The following is a 15,556-nucleotide window of genomic DNA, read 5'->3' on the forward strand; positions in this document are numbered from 1 at the left end:
ATACAGACAGCCGATATTATTTTGCCCACAACTTGGTGAAGGATAAATTCACAGAACATGCACAGCAGCTATTACATTCGTTCATCTTGTTTATGAACAGAAGTCTAAGTAGCTGCAAGTATTTAGAAGATTCTCCTGGCGTTGGTCAAGAAGGTGCCCACAACAACTTGGTATATATCCTTTTCTGGCGAAGATCAAGAAGGCGCCCACAACAACTGGGTATATATATCCTTTTCTGGCGATGATCAAGAAGGCACCCAAGAAGGCACCCCCAACAGCTGGGTATATATATATATATATATATATATATATATACGAGTATATATATCCTTTTCTGGCGATGATCAAGAAGGCACCCAAGAAGGCACCCACAACAGCTGGGTGTATATATATATATATATATATATATATATATATATATATATATATATATACGAGTATATATATCCTTTTCTGGCGAAGATCAAGAGAACGCCCACGACAACTTGGTCTGGCGAAGATAAAAAAAAGTGCCCACTAGCTACAACTTGGTATATATATTTTTCTGGCGAAGATCAAGAAGGCGCCCACGTCAACTCGGTATATATATTTTTCTGTTGAAGATTAAGAAGATTAAGAAGGCGCCCACGACAATTGGGTATATACGTACCTTTTTCGGGTGAAGATCAACAAATCACCTACGACAACTGAGTATATATCTTTCTCCGGCGGGAATGAAGATGGATCCTTCAACAACAGGACATAAGCCTTTCTCAACATCATACAAATGAATATGTTTTAAGTACTAGATGAATGTCTTATTTTTCTTTAGAAGGATTTATTCCACAAGTTACTTCCATTAGAGTGATAGTGAACAGAATTTTCCACGAATAAATTTGTTTTTAATGTATAGCTTTTGAAATAATCTTCCTGAAATTTCATTATGGTGTGATTTTTTAATTTTATTTATTTATATCGGTAAGTAAAAGTTGATATGTATGAGATTTAGTTTTTTCAGTGAATTGATTGAATTGGTTGTTGAAAAACATTCATTTTTGTATTATTCAAATATTAAGATTATTGAGTAATATACAATTGGTTGAACTGTATTATTTTAATTTGTTGATAGGGCCTCCCCGATGGTGCAGTTGTAGCGTCGTCACTTTGTAATCAAGGGATCACGGGTGAGAGGTACATAGTGTTCGGATTTCCCTTTAAACTGTAGGTCCAGTCCCTATTAGCCTGACTGTGCATAAAGTGAACTTAAAACACCACCTTAATTAACTAACTAATTTGTTGATGTAAACTTCTCACAACTGACTATTTCATTGACATTTTGTTGGGTTATTGTTTTATGTTCACTTTATGCACAAGGACAGGTATGCTAATCCGGACTTGTTCTACAGTTTAAATTGGAATCCGAACCACTCTGAACCTCTACTAGGTCTCGAACCCCGGATCATTAGATTACAAAGCGTCGACGTTACCATTACACCAATGGGAGGTCTGTGTTATTGAAATATTATTTGTCTTCCAATGGCGTAAAAGTTACACTATCACTCCGTAATCGTGGGATAATGGTTTCGAATTCATCTGGAGGCACATTTCAAAGTGGTTCGTGTACCGACTTGCCTATCTGAGCATTAATGTGAAATAAACTTTCTTGAAATATTTATTTTCAAAATTATATACTTTTTCATTGGGTGTATATCTCTTTCTAGATCACAGTTATCGTATTGTGTTCATTTCTATTTAAGTCTTATTTTATAATCCTACCAGCGATGTTGCTTCATATGACGTCTTATTTTGACGTAAATTATAATGTTTTGAGTCTTACTTTCAACTTTGTTACGTGCTTTCTCTGATTGGATTAAAGTTTAATGAAATATTATGTTTTGAATAAGTTTATAAGTTTATAGTAGAATAATTATTTTGTAATAAGTGATTTTTAACTCTGCCATCTTTTGTGAAGATTGAATACTACAAAGCAGAGGTTCTTAACCTCTGGAATTCAAATCCCCAAGGGTTTGCGAAGATTTGATGAAACGTTGAGAGCTTTTTGTCGCGAAGATTCGGAGCAAACAGACATACAGTTATGAAATAAACCAATTAAAATATTAAATATGTTTTACGGCTTGCTACAGATAAACACAATTGTTTCTGTTGTTGTAAACATTGTTTACCGCAGATACGTACAAAACTTCTTAGTATTGAATTAATAGAGTTAAGAAGAGCCCTTCTGATTTTCTGGGTCCGATTATACAAAATTATTATACATTGAATTGTCGAACATATGTTGAAACCTCTCGTAACGACATAGTTGTGAGAAAAATGCATGCTTGTTTTCCTAGCTTACCCGAGGGAGGCTGTCATGTCCGCCTCCGCGTCTTCTTTTTCGATTTTTGAACTGTGAACATATTTACCGAAAATTATAAATACATTACATTGTTGCCTGGGGTGTTCGCAATGTTTCTATATTAGTTTTCTTCACAAAAGCATAAATGTAATGTACTACACAGGAAGGAAAATCCACTTCGAATGTGTGTTCTTCATGGTATTCCTGTCAGTGACAGGAATTATTAAAATTATTATATAACTGAACATATAAAGAGAGCATCGATGAAAAATTAATATATTTTTTTAAATTTTAAGTTGAGTGAATGATAAAATATGTCTGTGACACACTCATGCAATATCTGTCTCTTTTTATCAATGTTCGTAATTCTTCTAATCATTATGAATAATATATAACTACACCTACATAAATAACAAAGGAATAGGTGATTCGATAACAAAATGGTGTCTTGAATTTTAGTAGTAAAAAAATGTAAGCCGCCACCTCCTTGGGTAATTAATTTCCTCGTACGGAATGGGTAAGCTAGGTTTAGAACTAAATGATGAAATAATTTGACAGAACTCAGAATATGAGTTTACATTATTAATAACATAATTCAAGATTTGAAAGTGATATGTGTCATTAGCCTTCCTCACATTATGGGAATGGGGCTGGTCAGGCAAATCTAATTGTAGGTGGCAGCACGATAGTTGCCCTTTCGCTTCAGACAGGTAACTGTTCTCCCATCTAAATACATGGTGAATTCGATGTTGGACGTACTCTTATTATATTAAATTGAATGTTTAATTTCATTTTAACCCGAGATTTGATGTTCGAACACGATAAATTAATAACCAATGCTTTAAAACTAGCATTTTAATAAAGATGATCGTCAAATAGAGATAGATATCAAAACTCAACAAATGTTAAAATTTACATTGCATAGGTGTGCTTCAGTTACATTATACAAAGACATAATATTTCAGTTTTCTTGTATTAAGCGCCGTTTAATGGAATTATAAGTAATAAAATTATCCGCAATAGAGGCCTCGGACTCTGAGCCTCCTCCTATTTCTTATGATGCTTCGTCACTGTGGACATTTATATATAGTATATTCAATAACTATATGCTATATGTAATAAATATATAAATTATCAATAACATATAATAAGGTATTTAATAATAATTACTACATACACACACACACAATGATATATCAATATCAATTTAGAAAAAAGGAAACATATTTATTGCTATATTATACGCTCGTCAGATCTAAACTCGAATATGGCTCTCTTGTTTGGAACCCGCAATTCAAGGAAGATATCGAAAAATTAGAGAAACTTCAAAATACATTTCTCAGATATCTACTATTTAAACTTCATAATACATATCCAAAACTCACTTCTAGCAACATATTACGCTAAATATTTAATATTTCTTCATCCGGCGAAAGGAGGCAAACCAGTCAATTAACATTTCTTTCCAAACTTACGAATGGTAAAATAGATTGTTCTAATCTGCTGTCGAATTTAAATTTTTACGTACCAAACTGTATGATTCCCCTTGGAAGAACCAAAATGACCGACGCTGAACCCATGAGGAGAATGTGCAAGTTATTTAATTCAGTTTCTAAGTATAAACCAAGCATAGACCTATTTAAATGTAATTGTAACTTTAGATCTTTTCACTGAATTTTTGTGATTTGTTTTATTCATAGAATTTTGGTTTTCATTCAGCTTGTAATGTTACATCCAACAGTTTAGCATCATTATTTATTGTATTGCCTTTGTGTTTCATTTGTCTCTATAATCTAATAATTAAATTCTTCTCACAATTGTTATTAAATGTAAAATGTATATTGTTAGTTATGTTCTTGATTATGTAATGGTGATATCCTATATTGAACACTGTATTGGGCATGCGCCTGTTGTGTTTCAATTAAATACATAAATAAATAAATAAACATATTTCTCTATCTATCTCGCTCTCTCTCTCTCTCTCTCTCTCTGTGTGTTTCTCTCTGTCTGTCTGCCTCTCTCTCTCTCTGTCTATCTCGCTCTCTCTTTCTATCTCTCTTTCTCTCACTCCCTCTCTCTCTCTCTCTTTCTCTCTCTTTATCTCCCCCTTCTCTCTCTCTCTCTCTGTCGCTCTCTATTACTCTCTCTTTCTGTCACTCTCTTTCTCTTTTTCTCACTCTCTCTCTCTTTCTCTCACTCACTATCTCTCTTTTTCTCTCACTATCTCTCTCCCTCTCCTCTCTCTGTCTTTTTCTCTCACTATCTCTCTCTCTCTCTCTCTCTCTCTCTCTCTCTCTCTCTCCCTCCCTCCCTCTGTCGCTTCTTTATGCCTTACATTTTTCTCCCTCCCTCTGTCAGGCGCTTTCCCTTCCTTTTTGCTTTCTCTTACTTTCTATGATTTCTTTAATATATTTTCATTTGTTTCTCCCGATTAAGGCAAATGTTTTCGATTTTGACCGCGCCCCTCCCTTCTAAAATTCTATCTGGGCGTCCATAATTTGGTGCCTACATTCCCCCCCCCCCCAACATTGATAATGGCTTTTTATTCGCCGTTGGAGCCACTTTTGTCTTGCCGAAGGTGAATTTTAAAATCTATTTTGAAACTTTGACTTGCACGTTTATCAAGTAAAACTATAAAATCAATTCTCACCTGCTCCTTGTGCAGTTCACCTCTTGCTGGATGTTTGCTCTTTCTTAATTCCAATTCCTTGGCTTCCCAGAAGACTTCAACTGATGATGTTAAAGCTGGAAGTCGAACGTTCCTCTTTCCAGCTTGAATGGTGGTTCTTGCTTCTTTCAACTTGTCGAACCCCTCAAATGTTCACTTCTACCCTGAAGGTGAGAGCGACGTAGCCCTTGAAAGCTTGGAAGTGTTGCCAGATCTGACGTGGTAGATAACCCCAGAGAATATTCCCATCAGCCATCAGGCATCTTCTGAGAAATTGAAAAAATATTCCTTTGAACTATCAATTGATATTAATTTTGTTTTCATGTGTGTCTATTTTTTATGTATAAACGTGTAGATAATGCTTTATAGCAGTGGCATAATTAGTCATATTAAAAAAATAAAGTAAATACAATGTTCTATGCAACTTAATATTTAAGAAAAGAACATTTCATTGCATTTGAAGCGTCAGAGTACAAAAAATTTGGGTTATTATTTTATTAATATGTATGTATTGGGTCAGTCAAAAAGTAAATGCAATCTTTTTTTTATTTTTCACAGAAACAATAGAAAACTTACAATGATATCATTTTCCAACATAGTCCCCCTGCACTTCAATACACTTGGTCCAACGTTCCACAAGCTTTCCGATACCCTGAGGAAAATAGGTTTTCGGTTGAGCAGCAAGCCACGTATGCACCGCTTCCTTCACCTGTTGATCTGTGTCGAATCGACGGCCTCTTAAAGCATCTTTAAGTGGACTGAACAGATGGTAATCCAACGGGGCGAGATCGGGACTGTATGCAGGATGAGCTAACACCTCGAAGCCCAGATTCTGAAGAGTTTGAGCGGTGTTGGAGGCGGTATGGGGACGCGCGTTGTCATGCAACAAAAGAATGCCTTCCGACAATCGACCTCGTCGTTTGCTTCGAATTGCAGGCTTCAACTTGTTCGAAAGCATATCACTGTATCGTTCACTGTTTATTGTTGTCACATTTTCCATATAATGTTCCATAATTATCCCTTCTGAGTCCCAAAAAAGTGTGAGCATCACTTTTCCTGCAGAGTGTTGACGCTTGACTTTTTTTCACTGGAGATTCAGGGTGTTTCCATTCCATGCTCTGGCGTTTGCTCTCAGGTTCGAAGTGATGGATAAATGTTTCATCTCAAAAAGGCTTCACCTTCGTTAGCATGTCCGTCCAATAATTGCTGACAGATTCTCACACGATTTCGCTTGTTCTCGTCAGTGAGTTCTTTAGGGACCCATCTCGCACAGACTTTATGAAAGTTGAGCCTGTTATGGATAATTTCATATGCAGAACCATGACTAACGTGCATATGGTTTGCCACTTCATCAACAGTCACTCGTCGGTTATTCAGAACCTGTTCACGGACTTGCTCCATGTTGTCATCAGTTGAGGATGTGGCTGGACGACCTGCCCTTTCCTCGTCCTTCACACTTGTTCGACCGCTTTTGAAGTTTTCAATCCACTGGTAAACACTTCGCAGCGGTAAAACATTGTCACCGTATTGTGCTGAAAGTCTTCTATGGATTTCAGCTCCTGGTACACCTTCAGACCACAAAAAACGGATTACAGAACGCTGTTCTTCTGTGGTGCACACGGACAGTGGCGCAGCCATGTTTACTTGGCAACACTACAGAGCGAACTGAAGTGATGACGCTGTAACCTGCCACAGACGAAGACAACGAAACTATCTATCGGTACAGCGTCTTGAATAACGTAGTGTGGAAAACGACCCAAGAAACTGGTTCCCCAGACGGAGGAGAAACACAGATGGCAGTTCGATCAGAATCGGTGCTAATTTTCTTATGAAAGTAATGCGGCTTTGTTAGTTTTTGGAATATATTATGTAGATTTGTTTGTCTTGAAAGGCGGTACGTGAATTGATGGAAACAGTTATATTTGTGGAGTGATTTGCAGTCACGAAATGGCATTCATTTGGAAAGAAAAGTAAAATAAAATGAATAAATAAATAGCATGCGTGCTTAACACAAGAAGAAACATCGCAATGTGATTCCGGACGTCAGGTCATAAACTGTGTATTAGAGTTTATTTTTCTATGTTATTAGAACATAAATAGTATCCTGAGAGATATTTCATACCGAGGCGACAAACCACAAGTGTCGCTTGAAAGCGAGCAGTCGGAAATCAATGCAGCCTTTCGAACCGTAGAGACACAAGCTCTCACTGCACCGTTTCCTCAAGGATATTTTAGACCAAAGCGACACGCGACAAACGTTACGAGGATTCCACACCAAAGCGACACGGGTCATTCGGTCCAAGGCAACTTTCATACCGAAGCGACACATGTTTCTTCGAAAGCAGCCAATCAAGAGCAACATTTCACATCGTAGCGGCATGACGGGAAGCACAGGCCAGCGTTCGGTTGGTGAAATCCTCAAGCGATAAGTGTCGCGTGCTCCTTGTCGCTTTGGTGCGCAATCTCCCTAAAGCAAGACACTCATTGAATCGCGCATGCGCGAACAACAAACCACGGCAACATGTTGCAAGCTATTGAGGAAATGGCCCAGTTTGAGCGACGCAGAAGCGACAAAGCGACACGTGTGGCTTACGTGTCGCCTAGATCTGTTGTTGTAATGTGCGGTTTATTGTGTCGCCTATCTGTTGTTCGCAAGCAAGGCTTGCTAATAGACTGAAGGCACCATGTCGCTTGTCACTTAGTTGGGAACTCCCCCTGTAGCGCGTCGCTTCGGTCTCAGCACCCTTCCTTTAAGGAGCTTTCCGACCGAAGTAACAAGTAGCACGCGAATACGCCATATGAACGTATCGTTCATGTGCAATAAATGCTATTTTACAGTCTGGAAGTCTGTGTCACTAGTGTGACAGTGTGAACATCCCGTGTCGCTTGTCCCATTGGTTTGAAAGTTTCCATACACTCATGTCGATGGCACTAAGAAAGTTTTGTGGGGTTCCCCTTGTCGTTTCATGCAATCATCATTATCATCATCGCCACGATTAGTTTAAAGCGGAAGAAAAGAGACAGTAAATGTCAAAAATACAAATGATTCAGTGTGTATATCTTTAAAAGAAATGATGAACCTAATTCATACACAAAAATTTAGTTGCCAAGAGCATTCCACGCGTATTTTTTCTCCAGTATTATTAACGAAAGTATGACGATAACAGGACGTGGTCGACTGTCTATAATGTTCGTTAATATCTTCGCGACCACTGTACCAAATATCATAGCAATTATCACATTCATAGAAATGCTTCATGTAAAAGAATCAGACGTTGCAGCGAAAACTCCATTTACTTCCATTATAAGCAGACGAATACCAAGCACCGGGTCAACACCAGCGCCTCTAACGGATCATTTTCGAGTGGAACCAGCCAGAGAGCGCAGAACCATGCCGTTTTCCACACTACGTTATTCAAGGCGCTGTACTATCGGCTTGCGAGCGCAGAAAACTGTAGAGCCAACCTACGGAAGAAAAGAAAAACATTGCATTTACTTTTTGACTGACCTAATATAAACAATTCTCACCTACTGGTCGTGCAGTATTCCCGCTTGCTAGGTGCTCTTTCTTCAGTTCCAATTTCTTGACTTCTCACAATACATCAACTGGCCAAGTCAGAGCTGGAACTCGAACGTTCCTATGTCTTCAGGTTGAATGCTGCTGCTTTCAATTTGTCGAAGCCCTCAAAAATGTTCACTTCTACCTTGAACATAAGAGGTTTAAGAGAATAAGAGATTTCTCAAGAGCTGGGAAATCTTTTCAGATCTCACCTGGTCGCTACCTCGAGAGAACCTTTCCATCAGCGTTTATGTATATTTTGAGAAGAAAAATACATTCCTTTGTAAAATCCAATTCGTACCACAACGTTCTCCATAATAACACTAAACAAATTCTACAAATACAATATTGTACTGTTGTGCTTCATCTATGGAACTATAGAGCTATAGTTCATTGGTGATATCCCAGTAGGCTTATGAACGCTTTAATACTCATTTTTGTACAAATATTAAAGATTTCATGTACCCTTGTACAAATTTCACACACACACATACACACACACACACACACACACACCGACACACACACATTTCTTATATGTAATTCGAAATACGGAGTTGTTCACTTCTTGTGTGGTTCCTGTCCACAGTAGCGGCGATTGGATTTCAAAACCGGGGGGGGGGGGCAAAGATAGTATTTATACCTATCTAGATAAGGTTTAGCATAGTGCGCGGGCAAAAGTGGCGAAAAGTTAGGGGGGCAAAACCACCCTCTCCCCCCTTAATCTCCGTCACTGCCTGTCCATCATTATATTTTTTTCATGGACGAATTTATCGCGCACCTTCTCATTATAGACAAGATTGTATACTGCCAACAGATAATTAGATTCAAGTGCAATTGAGTATTAAAAGTTTGTATGAGAGTACAGTATACTGCATTTAGTTACAAGCAACTATTACCTTGCTTTTCCTTTGTGGATAATTCCTTGCTTTTGCTTCTTACTAATAGCGAAAAGCTAATTATTAAGTTATTTACTATTTAGCCACATTTATGACAGCCATATTTGTAACATAAAATCTGCGGAAACGGTTAAGACGTGAGCATTGTTGTACTGGTACATTGTCGTATGTCAAAATTGTAAATGTTAAGGCTGGGACAAATTAATAAACACTATACCATTGGAAGACAATAAAAAGGAAAGAATGAATGGTGTGCACAAAAATAATTAATAATACAACTTATAAATTATGTGCCCAGGTTATGGTTACCAGATGACAACATTTTAGAAAGAGGGTATTTTTAGTTTGACAAAAGATTTTACAGAAGTGTTATCCTACTCGACAACTCTCTTAATGGCATAGCGAGAAAATATAATTTCTACAACTAAACTCATAGATCACCGATTACGAAAATATTAATGCAGTGTTTCAGATCAACAACTATTGTATGTAGTATTTCATCACCTTTTATAAACATTCGGTATTTCAATAATTATTAAAAAAACACAAAACTAGACTGAATTTTTGTGTTCTGTATTATTATCCTCATAATGTTAATTCTTATACCTTAAAGTTTACTTAGTAGAGGAAATTTATTCCTTTCATAAAGTATTGTCATTTGGAAAATACTGAATTTCTTTATAATTTTAAATACATAATTCTTGGTTTGCTTTCGCTTATTTCACACATATCTATTGTACATGTGGCAACCCTGAAATTGTACCTACCTTTATAGGCAACCAACCAACCTGTGTAAGTTGGGTTGCCTGGTATCAAACGTCGCTGTTCTAAGACTTTTGAGAGACGTTGTACATTATATATTCAAGGATGGCGACAGATAGTATGTAAGCACCCACAAACGTGAAGGTATTTTTAGTTTCCTCCATAACTCAAATGAATGATCTTTGATATGCAGTTTTAATATTGTGAGTTCTTAATTGGAAAGAGTGCTTCTTCCTGGATTGGGGTTTGATTAATTGATTTGTTGTTTCAAGTCCACTTTGTCCACAGAAAGGCTAATCGGGACTGGACCTACAGTTTAATGTAAGGATCAGAACCCTACTTTAATAATAATAAATAATAATAATAATAATAATTTCACCACGTATGGAACCCGGAACCCCTTCCTCGATGAGGGTTAATGAATGATCCTATCATTACTTGAGTCAGTCACAGTGGTTTTATAAATTAATAAGAGCATGTGAATCTTTGCATTTAATTAATGTATTAGGAAAATTATAGAAAACACATCAAACGCACATCTTCTGTTCATTCTGCATTAAATTTTCCCAGCATAAAAACGAGAATTTCCACACTGAAAAATGGTAAGAATAATGGAATTTGCCCAAAATGAGTATTGAAAAATCGATGCTACTTACTGAAGTATAAATCTTCATCTGGCCAATGCAGGAAAAGAGATGCTCCATAGGGTTCAGTGGAAATATGCATAGCGTTTGGGAAAAATCGCTTCGCTCGCAGTAAAGCCATTTATTTAAGAGTCACATTAAATCTGTACTTATTATTACTAGTTCAAAATAATTCTTCTTAAATGCTGTATTATCAACTCTCTGTATTCTGCAATAATTGTACTCAACATGCGGAATAGTAATGGACCATAAATTACTCAATGAACAGAGAATAAATAATGCCAAATGCGTATTTGGAAATCAAAGGACGATTTTGTATCAATAAGTCTTTCTTGCTACAGAAGAGAAACAACGGATGTTACTGTAGAAGAACGAGAAGTACTCCAGACAAAATTCATAATATTTTATGGATGTCTTACGAAACCACAGTTGTCATTTGCACACAAATATTGAAGAGAAGTGTAAGTTTAGAAAGTAACATTTTTCGCAAACATGGGGGGCGGGCGCCAAAATCTTTTTTCGGTAGGGAATTGAATATACATATGTCAATTTCACAACTTCCCTAACAGATGAAGACGTTTTAAAGATGTGGATACATAGCAATGGCTCACGCATACACATTTACACACGCATTACACACACACACACACACACACACACACACACACACACAAACATGTATGTACGTATATACAAGTGCCTTGCTGTTAGCGAAAGTGCTCATATCGAACACGTGCTCTTAGCGAACACAGTTACGGAAGGATTTGCAGGTGCGTGCTGTTAGCGAACACGCAAACTTGTCCTGTCTTATTTGTCCTTTAAACTGATAATCATGCAAGTGTTGCCAGTGATAAGCGAACTTGCGTGGAGAAACACCTCAGTGGCTGATGCCTTCTGACCTGGCCTGACTTACCCCTGATCATTCTTCAATCGGGTCTTCCTTATCGCACAACAGTTTTGCTACCTTGTGTTCTGACGTCAGATGAGGAATGCGTACAAGGTTAGGTATATTAGGTTAGGTTCCATTAGCATAAATACAATGAAATATTATTATTTAAGGTAAGAGAACTATACATTGCTAACCTAATCTAAAATTGATAATAACATTTTACAAATGTCGTAGGAAGTTGTCCTTTGTACAAAAAGTAATCTAGGTTTGTTAACATTTACATTTCCTATGCAAAATTTGATTTTAAGGAAGATGAAATATATCAATATTTTAACAAAAACCTTAATGTAGTTAACCTAAATTTTTGAGGATCCTTCACTTAGCTAATTTCAAACTAAAATGATTATAAGGTATCACTGGCAACACTTGCATGTTGACCACTTTCAAGGACAAACAAGACAGGGCAAGTTTGTGTGTTCGCTAACAGCACGCACCTGCAAATCTTTCCATCCGGTGTTCGCTAAGAGCACGTGTTCGAAACGAGCACGGAATCTATATACATATACATACAATGCATGACTTTCATCGATCGATTTGGACTCCCCCGAAGACAAACTCCGAGTTACGCCTATGATTAATATAAAAAATTTATCCCAATCCAGCCTTTTGCCAACCTCGTTGGCGGAGTGATACTAGACCTGGTATTTTAGGTTTTTAACTTATTTTTTCCTTTAAAGGTACAAGAAATAACAAGTTACATCAGCGTTTCGTTAAAAAACACAACAACTGATGAAGTTTTGTAGTGCCTAAGAAAATCTATTTTGCTTGTTGGAACCTATTTTAGGTTTATGCACCTACATCAAGCCTTTTTTTTAGGTTTTTATATATTTTTAAAAGTTTTACAGGACTTTTATATTACAGAGGCATTTTCTTTGTTTGGTGACGAAAAAATTCAATGACGAACGTGTTTGAAACGTACTCTCTGTCAATTTCCATTCCTCCAAGTCCATGGTGTTTTTTTCAAAGCTCTAAACAAAGCAAAATGTCTGGTGCCACTGTTACCTGTACAGTCCAAAGTGCAAACTTCTGATCTGCGTGGGCCTGCTCACATTCGGGCCAATTCGGTGCTTTGTGGCATTCAGGCCTTGCGAAGGAATTTTCCAGCACTCAAATTTGCACCACTGACTATGTCTCTGCTGAAAGATCATTTTCAGAATGATCCTCACAGTTGCGGAGTTTGACTGTGGATAACATGAAAAAAGATTGTTGCCTAACTGCACGGTGAAGAGTGGATTTTCATAAATTTCCATTGGTAAGTTCTGCCCTCGCTGTAGGGTTAGGTAACACACATAACGTTATGCAGGACAGTGCGTATTTCAGATATAGGTGTTCCATTTTCATTGCACGTTACTGTACCTAATCAGTATTTTTCAGGAATTTTGAATTATTTAAAGTTTTTTATATCATGATTTTTCGAGCCTAACTAAGAATTTTAGGACATATTTTTGGATTTTTAGAACCTATTTTAGGGGTTTTAGAATCTATTTTAGAGCCTAATTTAGGAACCTAAGAGCACAGTTTTTAGAACCTAAAGATTCGAGGTCTAGTGATTACACATCGTGTTACGACTCCAGCTTCGAATCCCTACCTGGCCATGGGTGTTCTTTGTTAGAGTCCCTTCATCTATTTCATCATATCATCATTCATTCTCATCTTGGCTATTAGTCAAAAGTGTCAGGAAAGCAAAGGAAAACTGAACCAATTCAAAAAAATTACAATCAATCAAATCAATTCAGCCTTTACTGTAACGCTAGGACATTACAATCAACGATTTTTATGGGCACCCTGTTGAGGAAAATTTCCACTGCCCTCTCGGCAGTCCCAGTGCGGCTCTGGGTACTACTATTACTACTACTTAAAAAAGGTAAAGTGCTCCCCTGTGCATAGCACCACGCCATGAAGGCGTATAGGGGGTGTGGGGGTAACGCCCCACACTTTCTTGATCCGGTCGTGAGTGGTGGTGATGTGATCAGCATCACGCACCTGACCGCCTTTACCCCCCAGGGTTTCTCCCAGGTACCCATGTCATTCGACGCTGGGTGGACGCCGGGGCCGCTTCCAACGTTAGAAAAGTTCCCGGATTTGAACCGGCCGGGGATCGAACCCGGGACCTTTAGCATGGTATTCAGACGCGTTACCGACTTTTTTTTACTGTTTTTTTATTACTATTATTACAAATTACATTTTATATGAACATGGTTAAAAATAAGATACCTTCTTTTCATTGATATACAACCTTTAGGAAATTTGCATAATTCTTTCTGTTATAAACAATAGTATTTTGCATTAATTCTTGTTGTAAGAAATCTTTAAAATTACATGCGTACTTAATATTTGTGCAGTTTAAAGTATAGTAAATAGAATTGCTAATAAGCCATTGTACTGCATTCCATTTGGTTTTAGGATAATACTTAAAATCTGGTATTATTACAGTCTGTGTCGTATAATTAGCTGTTGATGTACGACATATTCTACTTAACATGTTTCGTAATTGTTGCCACATGGTACTTGCGTGACGACGTTTAGATATTCTGTGTTCTATTGTATCTTCCTCATTGCACACATTACATAATGACGTGTCACTGAATTGAAGTCGATGTCTTTTACTTTTGGTATCATATTTATCATGTACTAATATGTACCATAAGTATTGAACCTTGTTAGTTAAATGTTTCGCCCAAACATTCGTCCATACTAGGTTCCATTCCTTATTGGGAGTTTGTTGCTCTACTTTCGTTGGCTGCGTATTTAGGTCAAGTTCCCGGCGATACAAGTCCTTGACTTGTAGGTTCCCTATCGTACTTCCTGCTCCCAGTCTGTACACACATTCTGCAATAGAAGGTAAAAGATAAGCAAAGTTTTTCGGAATAGCTGCTGTGTGCATTGGCAAGGTCAAGGGAATTTTATCGAGGATCGATCGTAGCACCATCGCTGTGTAGCTATCTGGTTGTTGTATAAGCATCTGTAGATTACGCGTGTTGAACAATGCCGCTGCTTTCCATTCCACGTGCATTACGCTATGTCCAACGTGGATACGGGCAGCGCGGTGCGTGCGGTGCGATGCGAGCAACGCGGCAGTCGCATCCGATCAAACCTGTAGTCAGCAATGAGCCCGTCCTACGTAGACACGTGACGCGTGCGATTCGTCCGCTCGCAACGCACGCAACGTTTGATTTTCAAACAGGTTTGTTTTGTATCGTATTTGCCGTCCGGTGGCCAGTCGCCAAGAAATATGGAAGGGCTTATTGCAGAAGTGCAAAGAAGAAATGTGTTGTGGGATAAAAGAAACCCTCGTTACAAAGATCCTTTAATTGTTGATAAGGAGTGGGATTCCGTAACTGAGAGTACAGGAATTGCAAGTAAGTAATAATGGAATACACATACACTCTTCACGTTTTAAGTATTTGAAAGTCGTGAGTGGATGAACAAAAACATCAAATTGTATTCACTGAGAAGTAATCACAGAATACGGTTCGTACATTTTCTGTTGCTCTCGAAGCGCGGTTGTTTGCCTTCGAGAGTTGTAGGTTCCTGTCCATCACATTTTCGTCCAAGACGTTTACAAGAGAATCTTTTTCTATGTCAATTATAACATTATGCAGAATGAGAATTGCTTTAACAATATGAACAGCATGCTGTACACTAGTTTCAATTGGTTTCAATAGGATCCTAAATTTCGCAGAACTTATGCCGAAAGCACACTCCACGCGATAATTGAAATATGAGGCGGCTGCATTATT

The sequence above is a fragment of the Lepisma saccharinum genome, chromosome 18, assembly GCF_977018435.1.
Source record: "Lepisma saccharinum chromosome 18, izLepSacc3.1, whole genome shotgun sequence".
Lineage (NCBI taxonomy): Eukaryota > Metazoa > Arthropoda > Insecta > Zygentoma > Lepismatidae > Lepisma > Lepisma saccharinum.